Source organism: Neophocaena asiaeorientalis, unplaced genomic scaffold, assembly GCF_003031525.2.
Source record: "Neophocaena asiaeorientalis asiaeorientalis breed wild unplaced genomic scaffold, Neophocaena_asiaeorientalis_V1.1 scaffold1, whole genome shotgun sequence".
Taxonomy (NCBI): Eukaryota; Metazoa; Chordata; class Mammalia; order Artiodactyla; family Phocoenidae; genus Neophocaena; species Neophocaena asiaeorientalis.
In genome coordinates, this window is record NW_020171981.1 from 4,071,686 (window position 1) to 4,097,582 (window position 25,897).

Below are 25,897 nucleotides of genomic sequence, written 5' to 3' on the forward strand. Positions count from 1 at the left end.
GCCCCCGCGGCCCTCACAGCGGTGCACGAGGGAGGAGGCGGCCGCCCGCGCACCCCCCCAGCCCCCGGTTAAAACAAAGACGCGACGCCACCCCCAGGCACCCCGTCCCCGGGAGGTTCCCCATCCTAAGTCCCGGACAGCGGGCTTCGGGGGCAGGTTGAAAAGCCATCGTGGCGCCGAAATGAGGCTCGAAGAGGCAGAATCCGAGGACGGGGTCAGTCCCCGCCAAGTCGGACCGCAGTCCTTTCCAACCCAGTTCGCTCGTCCACGCCCAGAAAACCAGGGCAGAACCGCTTGTCAGGCAAACCAGGACGTTTCAAGGGAATGATCATAAGTCCCGATACATAATCTCAAGCCACCAACTTTGGGGAGAATCAGAGCAGTCCGGCTGCAATGGACACAGGGAGCCAAAGTGTCCCTTCCTCCCTAAGTCTGAAAGGATGCAAGGAAAAAAAGGGGTAACCCAGGGAGAAAGCTGAGGGAGAGGGGGACCCAGCCCTTTCCCTCTAAGAGCTGACAAAGGGAGGAAAGTGAAGGACAAGATCACAGAAGTGTGCTTCCCTCTCATTCAAAGTAGTAGGTGTTGGGTGTCAGTGTCCTGGCTGTGATATGGTCCAGTGATATTGCACGATGTTACCTGGGTAAAGAGGATAGTTCTGTATTATTTATCATAACTTCTGTGAATCTACAATTATCTTAAAGAGTGTTTTTTTTAAGTACAATAGGCCAAGTACCATGAAAAAAGTATAAAGTGCCCGCTAAAAGGAGGGAGATGAATATAAGAAAAGGAGGGAAGTGCCAGTGTATGTGTGTTTAGTGGTGTGTGTGGCATTTGAGATGACTCTGAACACACCAGACTTTGAAGGGGCAGGAGGGCTTTCCAGGTGGAAGGACCAGAGTAAACAAAGATGGAAAAGCCTTCTCCTGCTTGAGGAAGAGCTAATGACCCTCTTTTACTGGATGGTGTAGGGAAATTATGGTTGTCTAGAAAAATTGAGGTTCTATCGTAAAGGGACTTGAAAGTCAGAGTGAGGATTCTGAACTCAATTGAGTGGACATTGGAGAGGCGTCGACAAATTTTGAGCTGAGGAGTGAGCTAACCTGAGCCCCTGTACAGTATGTGATCTTATACACATCTCACTTCACCTCTACCAATTTTCTCTTTGTGAAAAATGGAGTTTCTCTTCTCAGATTCTACCTACAGAATATGTGGGAAGCATTGGGAGTGGTAAGAGAAAGAAAATGGAGAAGACGGGTGAAGTGGTTTTTACAGCAGCATCAGGGGAAATAATGACAGAACCGTGGATATGGGGATGGGAGCAGCAAGGAGAAACTCTCCAGAAGGGCTCCTGGTAGCAGTGCCTGACTCCTGGCATAGTTTCCCTCCAGAGATACGTTTCAGGGTTGGGGGCTTGATCCTTTAAGTGGTCCAGCGGCTTTGAGCCATCTGTACATCTGAGTCCTGCCGTCTGAAGAGGAATGGTGCCTTGGTTTCAGGGTTACATGATGCAACCACAAGTTGCAGTAAATTGAGGTAGAAATGTGGGGGACAGGGGCTGGCAAGAATCTCAGGGAATCTGGCTCCTGTTGCAAGGGCTTCTTGCCCTGGGAAAGTTAACAGTGGGCAGGCTGCCTCTTCTAGGCTCCAGAGCAATACCAGTTCCCTGCTGGGGCATTTTTATTTTTACCACACTCAGTGCTCCTTCTACAAAATTGTAGCTGCTCTGGAATCATTTTTGAGTACTTTTGACATGTGTTAAAAGGCAAGGGAGACTATATGGGAACTCTCTGTACTACCGTTGCAATTTTTCTTAAATCTAAAACCGTTCTAAAAAACAACGAGGGAAACACGGTCCCTCCTATACATAACCCCAGCACTTTGCCTTGCTTTCCTCTGAGCAGTGGAAGGAAATTTGGCAACCTCCCCCTCTTCTTTAAGGATATTTGTCAAAGGCTGATCTAGGCTACAAGTTAAAGGGTTGTTTGATAAAAAGCAATAAACCCTGGTAATTGCATGTCCTATCAGGCCTCACTGCCTGTCATAGCTTACTTATACCAAGGGAAACAGCAGAAACTCAAGGCAAAGATGTTCTACATCCACTGTGGATTTTAGAGGGATAGGGTAGAGGGAGGTGCAGAGCTGGGTAGAGTGCAGTGACTGGCAGATTCCAATATGCCATTGTCATGTTGCATCAAGTTTCCGCTTGCAGACAGAAACCTGCCTCCACACATGAGCGCAGCCCCTCCTTAATCATCTAAGGACCCTGGTTCAGCAGTCAGCCTTACTCCTAATGACATTCTGTTAAATGGACAAATTCCTCTGAAGCCTTGTCCTTCTTTGAAATCCAATTTTGCAGGAAGCCAAATCTGATTGGGGGTAGCCATGGAAACCACACTGAGGAGTCTTGGAGGAGGTAGAGAGAGGCAAGGCAAAACATGATAGTCAAGAGTCTTTTACTGCTCTGTCGGAAATATCAAAGGGATCTGGAGAGGTTGGCAGCAGACGAGTCCCTGCCCGGGTCCTGTTCTGTGTGGCTGGGTACCATGTGGCTGTCATGGGAGTAAGCAGCCAGCTGTCTCCACGTGCAGGCAGGGGGATGGAGCAGAATACACAAGTCCCAGGTCTGTCTGCCTCCCTCTTTTTCCCCTCCCCCCAGCCCCAATTCCAGCAAGATCCTAGCATCCCCTTCTTAGCTGTCTCCCCTTTAAAGGCAAACAACAAAAGAATGACAAGGTTAAAATACAAGGCCCTCACAGATAAGAGGTCCTTTGGAGCAGAGGCCATGAAATTAATCTGAAATTCCTTGTAATTAGATAAGATAAAGGTATCTAAAGAGATGCAGAGCAGCCAGGAATGGAGTCCACAGCACGATATGCAGAAAGGATACCGCCTGGTCCACAGGGGCCCCTCACACACTGTCAGGAGACAGAAGACAGAGAAAACAGGGCCCATGCCAGCCTCTGGGCTGCTTGGAGATGCCGTCTACATGTTCTCATGCCAGGTGGGCGCTCACTGAATATGCATCCATGGGGTGTCCAGAGGGCTCAATCAGGAAGAAACAAAAGCATCTGGCACCCAGAATGGCATGGGTAGGAACAACTGCAAGCAAAGCAGGAGCTGGCTGGCACTGCTCCGCCCTAGGTGAAATGGGTCTGGAGAGGAGACTGCAGAGGGCAGCTCTTGGGCTTTTATTCTGAGCTGGTTATTGATCCCTGGATGCTGGGTCACGACACACGGCAGAGCTGACGTCTGCCCCGTGGATGTGCGGCCGCTGCATCTCAGCCCCTGGGTCCCAACCCCATCAACTGGGCTTATTGACTCTTTTATTGACGATGCTGGGGCCTAATGGGGACAAGAGCTGCACACTTCATTAAGGACTGTGGAAGGAGAGATGACGCATCCAGCCAGTGCCAAGAACCAGGCTCACTGCATGCTTGGCCAGACCCCGGGAAACCAAGCCTTATTGCACCCTTGAGGCAGAGGAGCTGGACACAAGATGCTCGCTTGGGCACATCGCTCAGTGGCCTTAAGATGCAGGGTTTCCACAGCTTGCCAGAAGCCTTGCTCTTACTAATTAGCGAATCTTTCCATTTAGGTGGGTCTTATTATACACACACTCACACAAATGCACTTCGATGGCCTCCCCTTCCAGCTCACACTTCCAGATTCTTTGCACTAATACATACAACAAAATAAGCAGGTTCTCGTATCATATCAGGGAACATTCCCAAAGCAGGTTCTCAGTGAGGCACAGGCTCAGAATAGAATGAGGGACTATTAAAACTCAAGAGTCTTCAAGGTGATTCAAATTTAAGATAAGGAACTGACCTAGTGCTCTGCACAGGGCCACCCACCTCAGCAGGGGCTGTGCTGGCATTAGAATCCTGGTTCTCTAGTGCTGGTCCAAAGCTCTTATAGAACTGAACATCTGAGATGGATAATTACAGCCCAGGGATCGCTAAGCAGCTCTGTGAAACAATCAGAGTTGGTCTCCCTCCATCTAAATAGTAACATTTCTTTCTTTGTTCTTTATCTCATATTTCTATCACTCCCCTTATTATTTTTCCCTAATATTTCCCACTTATTTTTTTGTATCTTCTTTGCCTATCCCTTAGACCGCATTAGACATCCCCCAGGGGCACTGCTGAGTCGAACAGAGGCCCTAAAGACCAAAGAGGTTGATGACTCTGACATTCTCTGTCTTTGATTGGTTCTCTTGGGAGTCTGAAGTGTGGGGGTGTGTGCGGGGCATGCGGAAAGTGTCAGCTGCAGCCAGATGAGGCTGTGCACTCTCTGAGTGAGACGTGCAGGCAGTCTGTGGGGCTAATCTGCATGAGAGGCAGGTGAGGTCAAGGCTAATTTTATAGGCTAGGTATTTGCAGACATGATAAATTTGGAAAACTATGGAAGGAGTAACCCTTTCTTTTAGGGGTGATTAGGGAGATTAAAAGTAAATAACAGAAGGGAAGCAACCTTACAAAGGCAAAACTGGCTTTCTTCGATTTCCTTTCATTTATTATTTCAAAAGGCAAAAGTTTAAGCTCCGTAAGCCCCTTCCTTTATTTCTTCCCTTTCTTCTCCCTCACTTTACTACAGGTGTTAGAATTCAGGGTTGGGGCAGGGGGATTCAAGGTGAGAGAAGAGGCAATTATTTAGAATCTGATAGAAAGCTCTGGTCTGCACCTCACAGGTGCACACATGCTTGGAGGAATATACACAGTAAGAGGAACTGATGTAATCTGGCCAGACTCACCAACATTTACAAATACCAACAGAAACACTGCCTGGAGTCAGAAAAAACACCAGCGATGGCTGATTATTTCAATGCAAGAGAGAGGGTGAAAATACCCTTCCCCTAGTGGACATCCTGTGTGTAATGACCTTTAGGTCCCCGAAATACATTCTTTCCTTTCCTGCAGAATTGTGTCAGTGTCCATTTTGATTTTTCCCTTTCTAGATGTCTAATCCTAAACATCCTTGTCCTAAATGTCCTAAACATCCTTGGACTTCCTCTCTAGCAGCATTTTCTACCAATGTAAACCGTGCTCTTTCATATACAAGACAGTACTCTCGGTCCTTGTTGCACTGATTTTTAGACTTTACTTTGAATTGAAAAGTAATTTAATTCAGTGAATTGTCCCTCCTCCTATCTTTTCACAGAATTCATGATCCCCCCCCCATCTCCTACCACCTTTTAGATCTTCAATCTCACTGTCTTTTTCATCTTCAGTCTTCCCCTCTGTCTGCTAACATCCTTGGTCTCCTCTATCCTAAAAACAAAACAAAACAAACAAAAACATTCCTTCAACCCCACTACCTTCTCCAATCTCATCCTTTCTTCTCCTTCCTTTCCCCCATCAGATCTCATGTCCTTTGCCTGTCTTTGCACCAGTGAAGTGACTCTCCTGAGGGCATCGATGCCCTCCTTCCTTCTCACCTCTGCTTAGTCTTTACCAACCTCTCTCTGCAGCACTGGGTGGCATCGGCCACTTGCTCTTGCTTTGGGCACCCAGCTTCCTTGGCACTGCCCTATCCGGTCGTCTTCCTATCTTTCCTAACTATTATTTCTCTGCTTCCTTCTTTGGCTCTCTTCATTTCACCTTCTAGTCACAGGTAATCACCAGAGCTTCACACTTGCCTTTCTCCTCTTCCTCTCCTTTCTCTCCTTGTTCTCTGAGTCCCCAGTGGTTTCGTTCTCCCACCACCACAAATTTCCCCTTCATGCAGACGACTCTTCTAATTTATACCTTTGTTGTGCATTTCCACCCAGATATCTGAACAGTTCCACCAATTTATTATTTCCTCTCCCCTTAATCCTTGTAATGGCAACAAAGTTCAGTGAAAGTGGCATGAGCTTATGAGTCTAAAAGATGTGAGTCCCAATGCTGGCTCAGCCACCTGGCAGCTCTAAGCCTTTGGACAGAGCTCTACTAGCCTCAGTTTCCTCATCTGTAAATTGGATATCATAATTCCTACCTTACAGGGTAATTATGAAGCTTAAGTAAGATGGCATTTGTAAGCATATATGGTATATGCTCAACAAATTGTAACTGTTATAAAGAAATTGCTATTGTCCAGTAATCCAAACTCAAAATGTAGGACTCACCTTGCACCCTTCCTCATTCCCATTCCAAATATCCACCAACCCTGCCAATCTTACCTCTCCACAATGTCCTTTGAATCCCTCCTTTGTTTTTTGTTTGTTTGTTTGTTTTTTGCGGTAAGTGGGCCTCTCACTGCTGTGGCTTCTCCCGTTGCGGAGCTCCGGACGCGCAGGCTCAGCGGCCATGGCTCACGAGCCTAGCCGCTCCACGGCATGTGGGATCTTCCCGGACCGGGGCACGAACCCATGTCCCCTGCATCAGCAGGCGGACTCTCAACCACTGCGCCACCAGGGAAGCCCTGAATTCTCCTTTGAATCCTGAGTGTCACCACTCTGGGTTGGGTTCTCATTATCTTTGTTGAGATGTGATACTGAAATGGCTTTTAATCCAAGCCTCAGCATCCAATCTCCCCACTATCACATGCCACTCTTCATCCATATTCAGAATACACACCCCAAAGCACAATCCTGACCCCACCAAAGAGGTGATAGAGTATAGTGGCCCTGAAGTATAGTGGCCTTGAAGTCAGGCAGTTCTCTGCTCAAATCTGCCACTTGCCTACTATGACCTTGGTCAAGCTACTTATCCTCTCCATACCTCAATTTCCCTATCTGTAAAATGGCAACACTATTAGTACTTTCAAGGTTGTTGTGAGGATTCAAAGAACTAATATATATTGTGTTTATAACTGCCTGCAACATGGTAGATGATTCACATATGTTAGCAATTATTATGATCTCTGCATTCATTCCCCACAACAGCTAGCCCTGGGAGGTGCTTAATGCCTATATATATACTGAATCATCCGTAATCTCTCATTTGAACCTCCTTGCTCACTAAAGATATATTTGAGGATTGACTGGCTGAGATATGTGTGTCATTGGTCTCCAAGGATGAGAGCTTTTCCTCTTTATGAAGCAAACTTGCCTTTAAAAAGATGGAAAGAGTGGCCTTGGCTTCCTTAGCACCGGGCTGTAATGAATTGGGATAATCAGCCTGCAGATTCTCCCTGCCTACCTCCAAAGATTTCCTCCCTGCCCTATCTATTCTAGAATACTTGCAGTGCTTCTGAACCACATGGGGAAAACCTTCGTCTGGAAGGCATGAGATATTAACTCCTCTTTTCACTCACTGCGGCAGAAATCAAGTTTCCACTATAAATACAAACCCCAGAAAGAACCAGTCAGAAGGCAGATTATATCCCAGGAGTCGGTAGCCTCTTTAGTCTGTAGGGCTGCCAGCAGGGCTGAGCTCTACAGAAAGCAGTGTAGCGGGGGAGGGTAGGAGGGGGTGTTTGACAGGGAGGGGTGATGGACTAGGGATAAAACAAGCAAGCAAGAAAAATGGAAACGAAGAAAGTGAATGAGAAACTGGATGAAAAAGTAAAGAAATTGAGAAATAGAAAGAAAATGTAAGAGAAAATAAAGAGGAAATTCAATCAAATAGATTCACTCCATTTCCCTAGTTGTAATTTCAGGATATACCACGTTCCACCCACAAGGACATTGAGAAGCTTCAGGGAGTGGCTGTAAATTCCTCAAGAAAACTACTTCGTGGAGACTCAAGCTGTTATTATCCACTGCTGTACTTTATAGCATATGCACTATCCATACAATGACATGTCTTACTGAGTAATATGTGATATTCCACATCGCGAGACTATTGATACAGAATTTCCTTTCTCAGAGCTCAATATTCCAATCAAAGCCTGTTGCATCACATCACTGAGGCCATCCACTTAATGACAGGTTGTGAGATGCATACTGCAGAATATTCATGTTCATTAAAATCTCCTCTAAACAGCCTCTGCTCCCAGCCTATTAAGGTGCTGCTGTTATCTACACTCCATTCAATGGTGTGGAAATAATTGTCTTGAGACTAAAGAAAAAATTGATGGTCACAAGCCGAGTCAGCACTTGTGTTCTTTTCTTACTCTGTTGAATCAGGTGTTATTTACCTCTTCCAACACCTGGGACTCCTGATAAGTCACTCCCCTGGTAGCTTTTTCCAGGACAGTGCTGTGGGGTCTTTGGAAGAAGCAGGGATCCTTCATAAATGGTATTGTTATCAGCACAATTCACAAGCTACCAGATGTGCAAAATCGAAACCACCAAGGGTACTCAGGCAGAGGGGCCTTCCCCAGCTCCATCTGGCTGCTCTGAAATGTGCTCACAGCTTGGAAGTTATTAGAGAAAGAAGGGCTCTACTTAACAGTGGGCTCATGTGCCTGTGAGAAGATGCTTGTATTCTGACAGTCGGGATGCTTTTTGGTTCCCCCACAACTGCTATACCAGCACCGCCATCCCAGAGCCCCCTCCCTGCAAACGTGGCTCTACTGGAGGCCTGCCTGCTAGAGACAGGTGGGCCCTTTTCCCCATCTCTTCCTCTTCCTCTTATCTCTTGGATGAAGCACCAGGACTCAGGCTGGTGAAGGAGAGCGATTGCCCCTGGCAGCTTATAGTTGGGCAATGGGGCCTGTGACTTTGCCTTTAAATATCAACCACACACACAGACAACACTGGCAGCATGAGAGGTTTCCATGGTGACAGAATGCAGGCCATGACCTCTGTAAATGTAATCAGAGCACTGGGATTGGTATGTGAGACAGGTTTAATTTCTCCTCCGATGGAAGCTCTGTGGTCCGGGCCATACATAGGCTTCGTACATGACAGACAACCTGTTATCTTCGCCGGGGCAGCTCTGCATATGGCAACCCCCACTGCTCCAGAGCTGCTTCCTCCACAGTCTGAGCAGGCTGCAGGATGTAAAAGGTCACTGGGGACTGGAACGGCAGTCACATCAATACCTGGCATCCCTGCCCAGTGTCCTCAGGGGGTGCGACTGTCCCTTTTACAAGGAGCAGGTGTGGCATGGTCCCATAAGAGCCAGATTAAGGACTTGGAAGATTGGCTGAGGTTTTCATCTCTGCTCTGCCACCAACAGTGTGATTTTGGGCAAGTCATTTAACCTCCAACTTTCAACATCTTACCCCCGGGAGAAAATGCCTGAGGAAGAGAAGGCTGAGGGCTTCCAGAGTCCCCAGGAGAAGATGGTACCCAATTATGCTTAATAGGGTAGGCTTAATAGTTCTCACTCTACAATCCCCAGTGGAACCCTGCCCCAGGAAGTGAGTTTTCCATCTCACCAGTGCTAGTTACTAGGGCTTCTAACCCTAATTCTATGGTTAAAAACAGAGAGTGTGATGATCACCATTGGAGAGCCTCAACAGGACGTCCTCACCTCTATACTGATTTGGAAACAAAACCAGGATACAATTCCTTCCAAGCTGGCCCAGAGTAGGAGACCAGTTCATGCTAAACTGATGGAAAACAGAGGCTTGGAGAGGAATGTAGCAGTATCAAAGGGGGAGCCCACAGCCTCTTCCCTTGACCACCACTCAGCCTTGGCAAAGAGCTGCTCTGACCACTTTGATGCTGGCATCCTCTGAGTCCATTTACCAAATCATATGAGACACTGGCAGACACTGCCAGTCTTCCTGCTTTTCTGATTTCTTTCACGGTTTCAGTATAGTGCTCTGAAAAAAAATAAGCTTTGGGCTAATAAGAGATTCATAGGGCTGTATGATACATTTTTCTTTCCAAAAGGAGCTGGTTCATAAAATTCTCCTTTCAGAACCTCATCAAAGAATCTTAGATTTCAGAGCTAGAAGGGACTTGAGAAACCCTGTAGCTTATAGTGAAAAACTGAGGTCCAGACTGGAGAAGGGATGTACCTGAGTTACAGCAAATTAACAAACAGCTGAACCACAAGGGTGTCGGGGGCCCCATTCTGCTCAGCTGAGTATTAATTTGCTTCCTGGAGGCTTTTGAACCTCAAACTGAAGCAGAGAGGAAGTGAGGGGAGGATTCAAAAGTGGTTGTTGAGCATTGGAATCAGGAAATGGTGATTTGGCTGAATCTACAGATAATAGCATTACCACTTCCTGTGTTAGCTGATGCCGAACGAGGGAAGATTCTAGATAAGAAAATAGTTAAGTGACAGGACCATGGGCTTCCAAACAATTATCCCCACCCAATCCACACTGTTTCTCTCAGGCCACTGAGAGGAGCATGAGTCTGACTGTTCAGAGAGTTTATAGGTTAGTGTCCAAAACAGAATCATGAAGTCAAAGAATAATGGAGTTTATAGGAACTCCAAGAGAATATCTGGTTTGGCATCATGTCTTCTGGTAACTAAATCATCTAGGACAGGTAATTTGATTATCTTTTCTTTTTATTAAAGGACCCACTTCCTCAACTGTACATGAGGAAATAAGGTTCCTTTCAGCTCTAACATCCAGAATTCCATGATTTCTTTTTCAGACTCTTTCCCCTTATAGGTTATTACAGTACTTGAAATTCTTACCATGAGGGAGAGCCTTAACTTTGAGTAAGGTATTGCCTCCAGAAAAGAAGCGTACTCCATCTATTTCATTTAAGCAGACATGAACTGAATACCTGGTGTGTTCCAGGAACAGTGCCAGGTAGTAAGAATTCGTAAATAAATAAGTTATGAATTACCTGGCAGGGCTAATATGTTGCTCCATTCTCTTTATCCCATTAGAACACATCAGTTGATCAGATTAGCAGCTGTCTTCAGGGGCTGATATAGGATACAGGCAGGTAAATTTTGATAGGACATGAAAGCAGGAAATATCTGGAACGCTCAGCATTACCCAAGAGAAGAGAATTCAGGCCTGGGTGAATATTAAAAATTAAGTATTAATATTAAAATCAACTTGAGGGATTGGGTACCAAGGAAGGATGGAGAACGAAAGGGATCTGAAGGCAAGCAATGCTTACCTCAGAATTTTTTTCCCTAGGAGCTTTGATCATTGACCTCTAGAATCTTCCATCTTTGGTCAACTTTACTAAACTCCTGGCTCAGATCTGATCTTCCTCAGTGGCTGCTCTTTGTACTAATAAGTTTTAGTGTGGGTTCCCAGGTACTACCAGGTGAGATCACTTTAACAATTTGTCCCTAAGACCACTGGATCATAGCCCCCATCTCTCAGATGTGATGATCTCAGTCTGTCTTCCTCCTTTCTTGTGTCTTTTTTTTTTTTTTTTTTTTTTGGCGGTACGCGGGCCTCTCACTGTTGTGGCCTCTCCCGTTGCGGAGCACAGGCTCCGGACGCGCAGGCTCAGCGGCCATGGCTCACGGGCCCAGCCGCTCCACGGCATGTGGGATCTTCCCGGACCGGGGCACGAACCCGTGTTCCCTGCATCAGCAGGCGGACTCTCAACCACTGCACCACCAGGGAAGCCCTCTTGTGTCATTTTGATATTTCCAGGGTTATTTCACAGATTTGCATCACTTCTGCCTCTGTCAGCCCATTGGTTCTTATTTGTCCCTTGGCTTTTATTGAAAAGTGCCTACTTTTGCTATGCTGCCCATAAGGTGTGGCCTTGCTTACCCTTCACCTGACAGAGACTTCAGTACCTGCCAGGGCTGGGTCAGAAGGGCTTAAGAATAACCATATGCTGCCTTCCACTCAAAGTTTGTCACTGAATGTGACCCATCTGCCGACTCCATCCTTTCCTGATTTTCTTCCTCTCAGCAGTCTCCTTTTCTTTCCAACAACCCGGCTTCTTTAAGGGTCCCATGGATGACTGACTGGATGAGACAGAAACCCAAATCAAACAGCCTTAGGCAAAAAAAAAAAAAAAAAGAAATTAATTGTCACCAAGATTCCAGGGAAGCCTTGAATAACTGAACATGGAAGGCAGGCCTTAAATGCAGCTTGTCTTTGGGCCCCTGGATTCCGTTGCTTCTTAGGCCATAGAACGGCTCTCATTGGCCCAACCCAGGTCAGTTGTGGTCATGGGGGCAGTGTTATGTAAGAACATAGCAGTTCCTACAGAAACCACATGAGTGGAAATGAGGGAGAAGAAATTCCTAGACAACACAGATCGCTGTTTCTAAAGGTGGGTAGAGTTGTTGAAGAGGTAAAGCAATCTATCCGTCACAGCTCCCTACAGAGCTGCCTGAATATGCCTAAATCACAATAGAAAAGGTTCAAATTCTCTCTTACAGGACTTCTGGGCCCTTGAAAATCAGGGGTGTGGTCAGACAGGGGTTTAGAGCCTTACTCTGTTCACTCACTGGAGCCTTAGTTCCAGCCTTTCTGGGACTCTGCTTTACTAGGTGTTATATTTTTTGGTTGTGATATGTTCAGGGTGGACCCAGATTTCACAAAGATAACCACTGGCCCCTTCTTAGCCAACTCTCCCTCTCCTCCCATCTTCCCCAGGTCAGTAAATGGTACTGTGGATAATCCAATTGCCCAATCTAGAAACCTGGGGGTCATTCATTCCTCTTTCTCCCTCTGCCAATTCCACCTGCTAAATATCTTTCAAACTCTCCACTTCTCTCCAGCCCTGCTGCCTTCTCTCCTCTTCCAAGCCACCATCACCTCTCATCTTGCAGCCCCCTAGTCTTATACCCTGTCAACTTATTTTCCACATTATAGCCAGTGATCTCTTTTTTAAAAAATCTGCTTATGTCCCTCACTAATTAAAACTTTAGTAGCCTCCCAATATTATGCTTCCAAACCCCTCAATATGGCTAGTATGTCCCCATCCCCCCGACCATGCTTGACCTCTTGCTTATCTCCTCTACCAAATGGTCCTCTTACTCTCTGTCATCTTCAGTAGCAGACTTCTTGCAGTTTCTCATTGAGACACACCCACTCCCACTTTCATTTTTCCACATGTGCTGTTCCCTCCCTCTGCAACACTCTTCCCCCCTACCCTTCATTCAGCTGACCCTTACTCATGCTTCAAGTCTCAACTTAAACATCATTTCCTCTGGTAACCATCCTTGGCTCTCAACTTAAACATCATTTCCTCTGGTAACCATCCTTGGCTCTCCAGGCTGGCCTGTTTCCTTCTCATACGTTCCTGTAGCACTAAGACCTACCATTCAAAACTCAAGCCCCAACTGTAACTACCTGTCTACCACCTGTCTTCCCTCCCAACCCTCCCTGAGGGTCCAGACCTTTCCTATCATGTTCACCACTGTATCCTCAGCACTTACTGTGCCTGGTGCATCATCGTAGGTTCTAAACAAACGCTTACTGAGGAAGTGCTGAAGGTAAGTCTCTTGGGGTTTTTTTTAATACTTTTTATTTTGAATTAATTTCAAACTTACAGAAAAGTTTAGGTACCCCAGTACTAGAATTCTTGTATACCATTTACCTAGACTCATCAATTGTTAGCTTTTGTCACGTTTGCTTTATTGTTTTCTATTTATGTAAATTTACATACTTTTTCCAAACCATCTGAGAGTAAATTTCAGATATCATGCTCCTTTTCCTGTGAATACTTCAGTAGTATTTCCTAAGAATGAGGATAATTCCTTAGATGACACGAGTTATCAAAATGAGGAAAGTTAACAAAGATACATGAGCTCTAATTCTTTTTTTTTTTAAGGGAAGTAGAAAGTACTGGGGAAGGAGTGCATGCATCACAGGGTCACCTCCCTTTCTCCTTCCTCTCTCTCTCTGCCCTTGTTCAGGAGTTTCCTCAGAAGCCGAGGCCCTGGTGGGGAAGGCAGTGCCCTGCTGAGTGTATCTGTTTTCCCTCCATGCCCCCACTGGCAGCAGCAACTTCTCCACACCCATGTCCATACCTCACCTTGCCCTTAGTCCTCTGTCAGGAAGCTGGAAGCCCTCTGAACAGGGCGGCTTTGTTCTACAATACAAGGTCCCAAAGGGAGGAGGAAACCCAGTCCGCCAGAAGTGGAAGTTGGAAGTAAAGCTGAGGCCTAGGAAGTGGGAAGATGGCTCCTGGGACCCGCAGTCATGTATCGGCATTTCGTGCGTGCATGAAGAGGGGAAGAAGACAAGCTGCGGGGCTAGAGTAAGATTTGCACACCTTGGGTCCTGGGACCGTCCTGCTCAGCTGAGTGGAATACCAAACGAGGGTGTCTTGGAGCTGCACTTCACTTCAGCCAGGCAGTCGACAGGAGAAGCAGCGAGCGAGACCGACAGACTGTCACTGGCAAAATGAACTGTCACCTCCCATTTTTCAGAGGCACGGGGGATGAATTGCAGCCTTGAACCGCGCGGCCCGCTGCTGATTGAGTTCCGCTGTCTTAGAACCCCTTCGAACAAGGCGAGTTCATTTCAGACTGACGTCCCACCGCTCATCAATTTAAGAGCCAGTAAAATTAACCACTTCGGAGCTGACTTGCTCCCTCCCCCTGCTTGGATTCCGCATCCCGAAAGGTCACCAAATAAATCTCTCTGGGTCCTACTAGCATAATATGCAGCTTGGAGACAGGGTCTCAGAAGAGGAGACCGAGCCAGAGATAGCCCAGGCCCGAAAGGTTGCCGAGGCCCCCTCACAGCCGCCGGTCCGTGGCGGTGGTGTGACAAGACAGGCCTTTGCTAGCTCTGCTCCCACCCAATCAGCTTCTGCTCCCAAGAGATCTAGGGTTGGGTAGAGTTGGGCGGCTGAGAATGGAGGTGCTACAGAAGACCCCCTAGTCTTGTGGCAGAGACCTCTGTGCACTGCTAGTCTCCCATCTGCTGTGGACTGAATGTCTGTGCCCCACACCCATTCATATGCTGGAACCCTAATCCCCAATATAATGATATTCGGAAGTGGACATTTGGGAGGTAATCAGGGTTAAATTAGGTCACGGGGGTGGGGCCCCAATGTTGGGATATAATGCCTTTATAAAATGGAAGAGGAGCTGAAACCTTTTTTTCTTGGCCATGTGAGGAGGATACAGCAAGGAGACAGCAGCCATCTGTAAACCAGGAAGAGGACTCTCACCAGGAACCTCACTATGCTGGCACCCTGATCTTGGACTTCCAGTCTCCAGAACAGTAAGAAACAAATGTCTCTTGTTTATGCTGCCTAGTTTATGGTATTATGTTATAGCAGCCCAAACTAAGTCAACATCCTCAGGGCCTTACACATGGTAGGTGCCCGTCAAATGTCTATTAAACCAAATAAGACTTAATTGCTTTAGCATCAATCAGTAGTTTGCATGGACAGGAAAAAGGGATGTTTGCACAAGGACAACCTTACTGTCAGAGCTATTTATTGGGCCCCAGCCCATGCTAGAAACACACTAGCAAGTTGAAATGCAGCAGAGCAGAGCCCTCTGTCTCCAGAAGAAAAAGTGCCGTATGCTGCCTCCCCGCCACACACACTTACCCCTCTTCTCTCACAAAGGCCTGTCCAGTGAGTCTAGTTAGCAAATCTTAGGGCTTCTCCTCTCCTCTATATCTAGGGCACAAATGGTTTCATCAATACTCTTTTTTTGTTGTTGTTAATATTTATGTATTTATTTTGGCTGAGCCAGGTCTTAGCTGCTGCACTCAGGATCTTTAGCTGCGGCATCCAGGATCTTTTAGTCGCAGTATGCAGACTTCTTAGTTGTGACACACGGACTCTTAGTTGCAGCATGCATGCGGAATCCAGTTCCCTGACCAGGGATCGAACCCGGGCCCCCTGCATGGGGAACGCGGAGCCTTACCCACTGGACCACCAGGGAAGTCCCTCATCAATACGCTTTTGAACCTCTTCTCACCACAGGAGACTGTGGCAGTGGTTGTTTCTGGGGATACAACTGAATCGCTCTCAGGATGATTTTAAGGTATTAAGGTGATTTTAAGGTGAAGGCCAAATGATGTCTATGCCCCAGTTTTTATCCACCAATAGGCCAGATTAGTGGTCTCTGCTGCCCGAAGAGAACATGTTCCCATTCCTGTTCTCATCCTAATGCTTTATTTCTGTATTTTCATTGGGGACTTTTGGCCCTACACCTGGAGTGAGAAGACCTAGTTTTCAAACCTGGCTCTACCTTCCCTAACTAAATGACTTGAGCAAATTACTTAACTTATCTAAACCTCATATTCCTCATCTGTAAACCCACATGAGTTGTTAAGAAGTTCAAGTAACATCATGTTTGTGAAAGCCCTGGTAAACTACAAAGTTATGTATGGATGCCGGGGTTTATTCATTTTAGTCTCAGCAGCAAAAGAAAAACCTGAGAATGGATACCACACAGTATGTCAAAATTTGATCCAGCAATTCCACTTCTAGGAATTTGTCCCACAAAAATGCTGTGTTCTGCAAAAGGATGTTTGCGTGAGGAATTTCACTGCAGCTTGTTGAAAAATTGGAGATAACCTAAATGTTGTCAATAGAGGATTGGGTAAATAAATTACGATGCATATATACCATGCAACACTGTGCAGTAGTAAATGTAATAAGATAAAGTAAATAAAAACCTCTTACAGTTGTAAGAGTCATGCACCAGTGTCAACTTATATAAATTAACAGGTGTGGTTGTCACCTCATTAGATACTTGAATGTTCATTAGGTACTTGAGGCATGTGTGGTAGAAAAATATGTTCAGCTACCTTAGAGAAATACCCTAAGCTTTAAACAAAAGGGGATCATCCCACATATAATACTTGCATTTCTATTTGCTATATCCTGGACATCTCCTTATGTCAGTCCATTTTTACTTTTATAATTTTTAAAAATTTACGTAATAAAACACAGGCCTTTGATTATTAAGATAGTTTTCTGGATTAACTGTTGAGAAAAGAAGGGGATCTGTGGGTAGCTTACGTGTGTTTTCAGGAATACAAATATAGTATTCTACTAGTGTAAGAGCAGCCTCTTGTTAGAAGTTGCAACGACCTTAATCCAAGAATCAGGTGTCTAGCACTCTTGTCCCAGCTCTGCTATTAACTTACAGCATGACATCAACCGAATCACTTATCTGGGCCCCAGTTTCCACATCCAGAAAATGAGAAAGTACACATTCTCTAAGGTCCCTTCGAGCTGAAAATTCAGTGGTTCTATGAAATCACTTTTCAAAGATTTAATAAAGGGTGTTTATATATAATAATGGTTTCTGTTCATTTCTGCCACTAACAGGAGGACTTTAACAAGACCTTAAATACTCCATTTACATGCAGAGCAATACACTAAGAATTTTTTTTTAATTTAAACAAAAAGGTTCTTGCCCTCAAGGAACCTATAATTTAAAAAAGAAAATAAGACAGTTGAATTAACAGAAATACAGGAGTATCAAGTTTTACGAAAGGAATGTACAGAGTAAGATGGCCGTGGTAGATCAGTGGAACTCAAATTTATGTTCCTAGAAGCCCTAGGGTTCCTTGGAGGGATTCCGAAGCTGCTTCTGGGATAGAGCAAGAGGCTAAGGGAGTGAGAGCTGCCTCTTCCCCATCCCTGGTTTAACCGAGTTAATTCTGCCTTCCTCTGCATCATGCAGCTAGGAAATCTAAGACAGACTTCTAAAGGAACAGCGCTGCTAATGGTTCTGAAGAACCTAGGGGCAGGACAGGAATAAAGACGCAGATGTAGAGAATGAACTTGAGGACACGGGGAGGGGGAAGGGTAAGCTGGGACTAAGTGAGAGAGCAGCATGGACATATATACACTAACAAATGTAAAACAGATAGCTAGTGGGAAGCAGCCATATAGCACAGGGAGATCAGCTCGGTGCTTTGTGACCACCTAGAGGGGTGGGATAGGGAGGGTGGGAGGGAGACGCAAGAGGGAGGGGATATGGGGATATAAGTATGCATATAGCTGATTCACTTTGTTTTACAGCAGAAACTAACACACCTTTGTAAAGCAATTATACTCCAATAAAGATGTTTAAAAAAATAAAGAAAGAAATAGGGCTGCTACAATAAAATTATGAAAACCGCTGGCCTAGATAGTTTCAAAGGTCAGTTCTATCTGAGGTTTCACAATTTTATGATTCTAAGCTGTGTGTAAAGTTTTTATATTCTGCATTCAGTTTTGCATGTACACAGGAAATTAACTTTGTAAAGGTTAATTCTCTTGTAAAACAAATAATTATTTTGTAATATGAATAATGAACCCTAGGTGTATCTGTTAAACACACTCAGATTTTCCTGTCCTGAATTTTCTGAACATGAGGCATGGTTATAATTACAAAAGAATTGAATGGGAAAAGAATTGGATGAGGCAGGCAAAAGGGTTATAAAAAAAGATTCACAAGATCCCTGGGACACCATGGGGAAACTGTTGCTTTCATCAGTGAGACCAAAGATTCTGAACTGGAGCTAGGATTCCTGGGCTCTGCCATTGAATCAGGTCATTTCTGTTTCATAGAACACATCTCAGAAACTACCTGGTAATTGACACAATTGCTGAGTGCTTTCTATGCATATTTCATTTAATCCTCCCAACTCCATGAGATGGGTATGATTTTTCTCCCCATTTTACAAACAAGAAAACTGGAACCAGGGGTGGTAAGTACTTCGTTCAAGGTCACAGAGCCAGGGTTCAAACCCAGGGTGTGACAGCCAAGCCCACACTCTCAGCCACCACAAACTCTACTCCATGTTGCTGTTGGTGACCCACAGGCACTGGGCAAGCAGCTTGCCTTCCAGCTGCCGAAGGAATCAAATGGAACTCTGCCTCCAATGCCTCTATAAATTTATTTTGCCTCATTATCCAATCACAAGGAAAGTCTTTCATTTCCTTTTTCAAGGCTGGCCCTAGATAAGAAGTTTCGAGGTAGCTGCAGTTTGTTTCCCCTCCCTCCTCCTCTAGTGGCTCCTTCTTCACACCAGGAAGGAAAGCAATCCTGCCTCCATGAAATTTGTTCTGATGCCTCCAGGAAGAATAGTCCGCTCCTTCTTTTGTGCGCACACTGAGGACATATACTGTATGTAATACTTTCTTGCTCATTTTACATTTGGTCCTCCCCCTCCCCAGCTAGACTGTATCTGCCTTAGGAGCTAAGACTAATATTTATTCACCCCTGTATCCACAACACCTAACATTGTGCCCGGCATGTAATGAAGTCTTCACACATGTTTATTTGTTTGAATGAACGAACGAAGTACACTCATGCTGCCCCCGTGTTTCCTACTGTGTCCCCTGTAGCACCTCACCTAGCCTTGTCCTCCCTGAGAACCCCATCTTCAGGTCAGACTTTATCCATCCTCCCTTTCTCTTCCAGATCTGCTCCCTGCCCTCCAAACTGATAACTTGTTAGCTAACCTCATGCCTAATGAGTGCTAATGAGGTCAGCTGGGGTTAATATGTTAATGTATTACTTCCTTTGATAATGTATTTTCACTTAAGCTAGAAACAATTCCTTGACCTAATGGAGCCATTTCTAATGGTGAATGCAGTATGCCAGCATGCCAGCATTCAGGAAGGGGGGGTGGTATTGGGAAATAGTTGACAGGAGGGTCTTGAGAACTCCTATTTCAGGACTCCTGAAACGATGTCACCCACCCACTTGTGTAGGAGAGTCATAGAACTAAAATGGCAAAGCACATGGATACTAACACTGAGAGTAGGTGTGGTCTCCACCCTGAGCAAATGAGTTGACCAAAGAGATGAACTTTGATCTGCCTCAAGAGTTTGGGGTTCTCCCACTGACCTTCAAGCTAGGTTAGGGTCACCTGCATGGCAGACTCCTCCAGGAGAAAGGAGCCAGCACTGTGTTTGATGGCATGAGGCTAGGCTGTCAAGGTGGCAGGGGTCATCTAATAAATCCCTTCCACTGTACAGAAGAGGAAACTGAGGCCCAACAAAGAGACAGGTGAGGCATGAAACCAGATTGGGAACTAAATACTTTATTTCCTTGAGCTTACATATGGGAAACTTGCTTTTTAACTTATTTAAAGCACCGTACACATTAGTTATTGTTAAGCCTGTTATTTTCTACAATGTTCAGTAGTTTAAAGGATCTGACCCAAAGCTTAAGGCTTTGGACAGCTGCAGACACCATCATCCAAATCTCAGGAAAGTGCATTTAATTATTGAAACCTAATTCACGTCTAGAATCCTAACTGGAAAATGTAATATTTAGCTTTCCAGCCTCTGCAATACAAAAAGAAAAAAAAACACAAACAAACAAACCCCCCACACACACCAGAAACAGTAGGAATGGACCAAGTGCTATTGAGCTTATCCAGTACATTAAGTATTATATTTTTTAGAACCTTCTTAAACTTTTGTCAAGTTGAAAGAACTGCTATCTCGTCTTGATTTATATTTATTAGATTATCCGTAAAGAACTTCTAAAAATGCATCTATGGCCTTTTGTATTACTTCTTTTGTAAATACTAGTTCTACTCCTTACCTATTTTTCTTTGTGGGTATTTGGCCTTTTTTTTTTTCCTATACTGTAGACTTTTAAGAACTCTTTATATAGTAAGGGTATTAAGCCATTAACCAAAGACCATTTTCAAAATGTCATATTTTGCCAGGGACCAGCCCTGATCTGATTAACCCAGCTGAGATTCCCTTTGTTTAGCATCCCCTCAATACTGACACATTTGGTTTGTTCCATATGTATTCTGTTTCATTCAGTGCATGTATACATACCTTTATTATTATTATTTTCTTCTTCACACTCCCAGCAGCAGAACTGGGTTTGTCTGTTAGGGAGATAGGACTGCTAGAGAGCTCTCAGGTCAAGGACAGACAAACAGCAGTGGTCTGGGATCTGGAGATGAAGGCGCAGATGCGTGGTCTGCCTTGTTTAAGAGTATGATAAAGGTCTAAACGCTGTGAAGTCAGTTGGCAAGATGGGGTGGAGGAATCAGATCCCAGATGACAGGAGTCTGCTGTTCAGGAAGACATTTATAGTCACATCACAAGTTAACAAAACACATCTAAATGGCCTTGATCTTCTTTTATACTTCCTGCCTAGGTAGGAGGATGTGGTCTCAGGAGCTAGCACTGCAGATATGAATAAAAGGCTTTAGCTGCTTAAGGAAGTAATATATAAAGTAGCAGCTGCATTTAGGTCCCTAACTGTTATTATAGATATTTAATTATGTCTTATGTGTTACCAAATACATTTACTTCAATTAGGCAGATTCTCTAAATAGCTTACCCAATACTCACCCTTCTTTATTTCTAGCAGAGCTGCCTCTCCTGCTAAAGGCTGAAAGTACCAGACTCTTGATTTCCCAGGTTCACTTGAAGCTAAAGACAGCCACATGAGCCAGTTCTGGCCAATGAGAAGTAAGAGGAAGACCGTCCTGGGAGCTGTCTGGGGACATTCTTCTTCTAGTTAAAAGGATGAGTATGCATGAGGCCCCTGCGCTTTTTTCCTTCATGGCTGTGAACACAGTTGTATGAAAACATGATTCTTCAACTATGGCAACCATGCAACAGCAAGTCTAAAGACCAAGAGCCAATGCTGAGAGTAAAGAAATAAAAGGATGAAAGAAGTCTGCTCAGTTGTAGTATTTTTCAGCTGACGAACCAAAGTAGGACCTCTAGACTTCTTTTGTGAGACAGTGAAAACTGCTCTTGAGGCTTTTTGTTAAGTATTCTTGTTACCTGCCTCTGAAAGCATTTTGATACTTTGAAAATGCAAAATGATACAGAAACTGGAATTGTAAGTATATAAAATATGTTAGTATCGGGATAAGGACCAGATGGTATAATGACTGATACCAGGATATTCTATAGAGAGGTGGGAAAAGGAGGCCCAGGGCTCAGACTTGGACATTCTGATTTAATTGGCCTGGGTAGGACCCAAACATTGGTATTTTTTTAAAAAATGTCTTCCAGGTGATTCTAGTATGTACAGGTTTGAGAACCTGTGACCTAGTCCAGCTCTTTATTTTACCTTTGGGGAAACCAAGAATCAGGTAATATGACTGGTAGAAACCATACTACGCAAAGGTAAGCCAAGAGAGGATTGTGCAAAAGTCTTCAGGGTCACTTCTTCCTCTTACCTCGGGCCCACTGGATATGCAGTGTCTCCTAAGTCCTGTCTACACTGAGCCCTGAAATACTGCACCCTGCAGGGCAAGGCCCTGTGTCCTTTCCTAGGCCCCTATCCTGGTCAAAACTCTCATTCCCTTAGGGATCTGCTGGGCAACTAGCAAACTAATCTTAAATGAATTCTAGCCAAGTTGTTAATGACAGATAATGGCTTAATGCATTACTCCTCCCAGATAACATTTCCATTTTAATAAAAGCCTTTAATGCCTAACCCAAAGGAAACAGTGCAGAGACTGAAAAGTACAGAGACTGCAAGTACCTGAAACCTCTGCCCCCTCTCTGTCCCTAGAAGACATCTCCAAACTGTAACCGAGGCTTTCTGAGAAGTCCACAGGGCTCTGGACAGCCCCTACCAACCAGTGATGGGAGTTACCTCGTAAGATGAAATCTATGTGCCAACCCTATTGTCAAACAAATATTTGTCTGGGAGTAAGGAGACTTGAATCCTACTTTGAGGCTTTGACATTACCTGGGTATATGGCCTTAAACAAACTATTAAACATTTCCGGGTCTCAGTTTCCTTATCCACAGCATGGCATTAGGATTGGTCTTCTCCAATGAGTAGTTCATGATCTGCCAGAGACTCTCAAGCCTGAACTGATGGGTCTCCAAGCTGGTTGCTGCTACCAAGTACCTCTTCCCTTTACTCCGCACCAGGGAAGGAAATTCACCCGAAACAGGGACATCACCTTTCTAGCTCTATTTGGGGACTTTCCTGTCCCTAAAAGGCCCTGGAGAAATAACGTAAACCGGCATTTGGGGCTACTGCTAAGAGGCTAAATCTTGTGACACTGGGAGCCCAATGGCGTGGTTCAAGGAGCCCAAGAGTGGCCCAGTGAAGAGTGTTCTATCAGCCAGAGGGGCAGAGCCTCTGTGCGAGGTGTGTCAGGAATGGGTGTGACCGCTCCAGAAGACACATCAAGTGGGGAAAATCAGGTGTGCAGATAACATTTTGTAAATGCCTTTCTAATTCTCAGTGCTCCACGAAGGAATCTCAGAGATTAAATTAAGCTGTTAACCCTCTAGGCACTCCTGTCGTTTATTGTTAAGGAATTAATAGGAATGTGGGAATGCAGATGGCCTGGCTGTCAGCTCGGCGAGGCGATTTTTCTGATCTCCACGGACGTTTCCAGCATCTTTCATTAAGCGCTCATGTACCAATTTGTCATTTTAACCGAGCAGGAAAGAAACTCACTGAACTCCCTGGCTCAGGTGCTGGGAGTTAAATCCTCCCACGACAAGGCCTACAGGGTTGCATCCGCAGGGGAAGCTCCGGCTCCCGGCGATGGTGAGTGGCCTCTGATGGAGGTGGGGTGGATGAAGCCATTTCAGGAAGGAAGTCGGGCTCCCCAAACCTGGCTGTCCTGAGCACAGGTTTCAGAGGATTGCAGGAGAGTCCTTTCTAGAAATGCTAAACAGAGCAGAGATGTAAAGAAACTTCAACTTCCTCCTCAAACGCTCCAGGACGCTGGTAGCCTGCTCAACGAGGGGAGGCGCCACCTACAGGAGACAGGAAGACCTGCAACCTGGTCTGGAGACTTCAACAGTTCGATGGCAGGGATTAACCCGGCCCCACCCCTCCTTCTTCTCGTTGCAGCCCCTAACGTTTATCGAATGCTTTTCTCGTGCCAGACATTGTCCTAAGCACTTGACATGTATTAACTCTTTTAAACTTGACGATAACCCTATGAGGTAGGTGTCATTGTCGTCCCTGTTCTATAGACTAGAAAGCTACAGCTCCGAGAGAGTAACTTGCCCAAAGTCACGCCGTTAAGCGGGAGGCAGGGATCCCCACCCTGAGAGTCTAGCTCAGAGCCTGGATGCTCAACAAGCATTACCTTAAGGGGGGTGTGGTGGAATAGAGTCGGTCCTAACTCTCCCCATGATTCACAGTGTAACTCAGGGCCAAGGATTTAACTCAGTGGGCCTTCAGTTCTGCACTTTGCCGTTCCCATATTTTTGAGACACCCTTATGCGTCTGGAGAGAAAATTGTTGCTAAGGTAATCGTAATCTTGCGTAATAAAACAAGTCAGGGGGGGCTTCCCTGGTGGCGCTGTGGTTGAGAGTCCGCCTGCCGGTGCAGGGGACACGGGTTCGTGCCCCGGTTCGGGAAGGTCCCACATGCCGTGGAGCATGGTAGAGATTGTGTAGCTCTCATCTTCTTCAGTTTATAGATGAGAATTAGAGAGATAAGGACCCAGCCATGATTCCATTCTCAGTGACAGGGCAAGAACTAGAATCCAGGTCTTCTGCTTCCAGTCCTGTGCTTTCCCCCCATACAACACTCCCTCTTTAATCATCCATAGCCAGGATGGGATCTAGATATGGAAGAAAGCTAATCACACACATTGTGGCTTCACAGGCTCCAAGTCCACCCTCTGACCAGAATATGCTTTTTGGTTTTTTAGCCTGGTGGCTCTTATCTGAAATCCCACCATTAGTGACTCATGTCTTTCACGAAGACTTTGATCCTATACTCTCAGGACCAGTAAGGCTTTTACTGTTGGCTGTCATTTCATGTGTACGTGATTGACTTCTAAAGCAGTGCCACTGGAAGTGTGGTCCACAGATGGCAGCATCCATGTCATCTGCATATTGTTAGAACTGCAAGTCATGGGTTCCACCCTAGACCTACTGAGTCAGACCTACCTTGATTCTCAAACTTCAGTGAATGTGCTTAAGTTGTCACCTGAAAAGCTTATTAAAACAGAATTTCGTGGGACAACCCCTCCCCACCCCATCCCCAAAGATTCTGATTCAGCAAGCCTGGGGGAGGGGCTCAATAATTTGCATTTCTAACAAGTTCTCAGATGATGCCTCTGCTGATGGTCTGGAGACTATACCTTGAGTAGCACTGAAAAAGTTCCTGATAGCAGATATTGAGAGGGGAGAAGAGGGAGACTAAGAACCCTGGGGTAAAAAGAGAGATAAAGGTTATTGTCAAGGGTGAAAAGGGTACAGAATATGGAAACTTGAAGTGAAAAACTGCTGAGGGTATGGGTTCACAACTGTTCCTCTGTATTTCCATTTGAGTATGTTCAAATATGAAAAACATCAAGTGATTTAATACAATGTATAAATGTGGGTAAACTGAATGTGTCTAGCCGTGGTAAAGTCTATTCTTGCCTCGCCTTTTGCTGAGCCCTGCCTCTCTCAGTTACAAATAGAAATCTTCCCAGTCTCCTCTGACCATCAGTTAGCTCTCCAATTTCATTCCAGGGTTAACTGCACTGCAGCGGCAGACAAAGCTGGCCTGATGGCAGGAATACTGTTCCCCGATGGTATCAGAACCTCTTCTGTATTTCTTTTTGCTGTGTGACTGTCACTTGTATACAATCACTTAGAGACTCTGATATTAAGACTTGGGCTGCAAATCACCCCCATGGCACAGCTCCAGTGGAAAAGGAAAAGGAGCTTCAGTGGCAACCAGATATCAAACACGAATTACATTGCCCCCGTACCAAAATAGGCATCTTTAAGAAATCATGTCTTCTGGTCCTCCTTTGCTATACTTCAGGTAATATGGTACCCAGAGGAACCCAGATAGATAACAATCTCTTCTATTTGTAAAGACCACTTGTGAAGGAAACTCCATAACCTCCTGGCGGTGGAGTGTATTATTGTTCAGCGAATATTCACTCTCCTCTATGCCCTTCCATGGGGGGAGAAAACTTCCCCACTCCACGGATGATGGATTTAGCCACGTGACTTGCTTTGGCCAATGAAATGTAAGCAGAGATTTTAACTCTACTTGCTTGGCTTGGCTTGGCTTTTCCATTTCTATCCTTGGCCATGAGAAGAGCAGACCCCTGTCACTTTGGCCTGGGTCCCAGAATGAGAAGGTACACGGACCTGAACAAGATCCACAACATGGAACAGAGGCACTGCAGACAATCTGCAAACCCATAAGCAAGAAATAAGTTTTGTAACCTCTGAGATTTTAGGTTATTTGTTATATAGCACTATTTAGTAAAGTCGACTGATACACTCCCTCAGGCACCTT

At 45.3% G+C, this 25,897-nt stretch overlaps 1 protein-coding gene across 1 annotated transcript in view; it reads right to left on the reverse strand.

Annotated features, from left to right (window-relative positions):
• The window catches only part of SKAP1 (src kinase associated phosphoprotein 1), a 294,708-nt gene extending 274,189 nt beyond the window's left edge, over nt 1-20,519 (reverse strand). The window contains exon 1 of the mRNA XM_024746404.1: nt 20,478-20,519. The gene's annotated coding sequence lies outside the window, so the exon portion shown is untranslated. The remainder of the gene's footprint in view (nt 1-20,477) is intronic.
• Nucleotides 20,520-25,897: the final 5,378 nt, after the last annotated feature.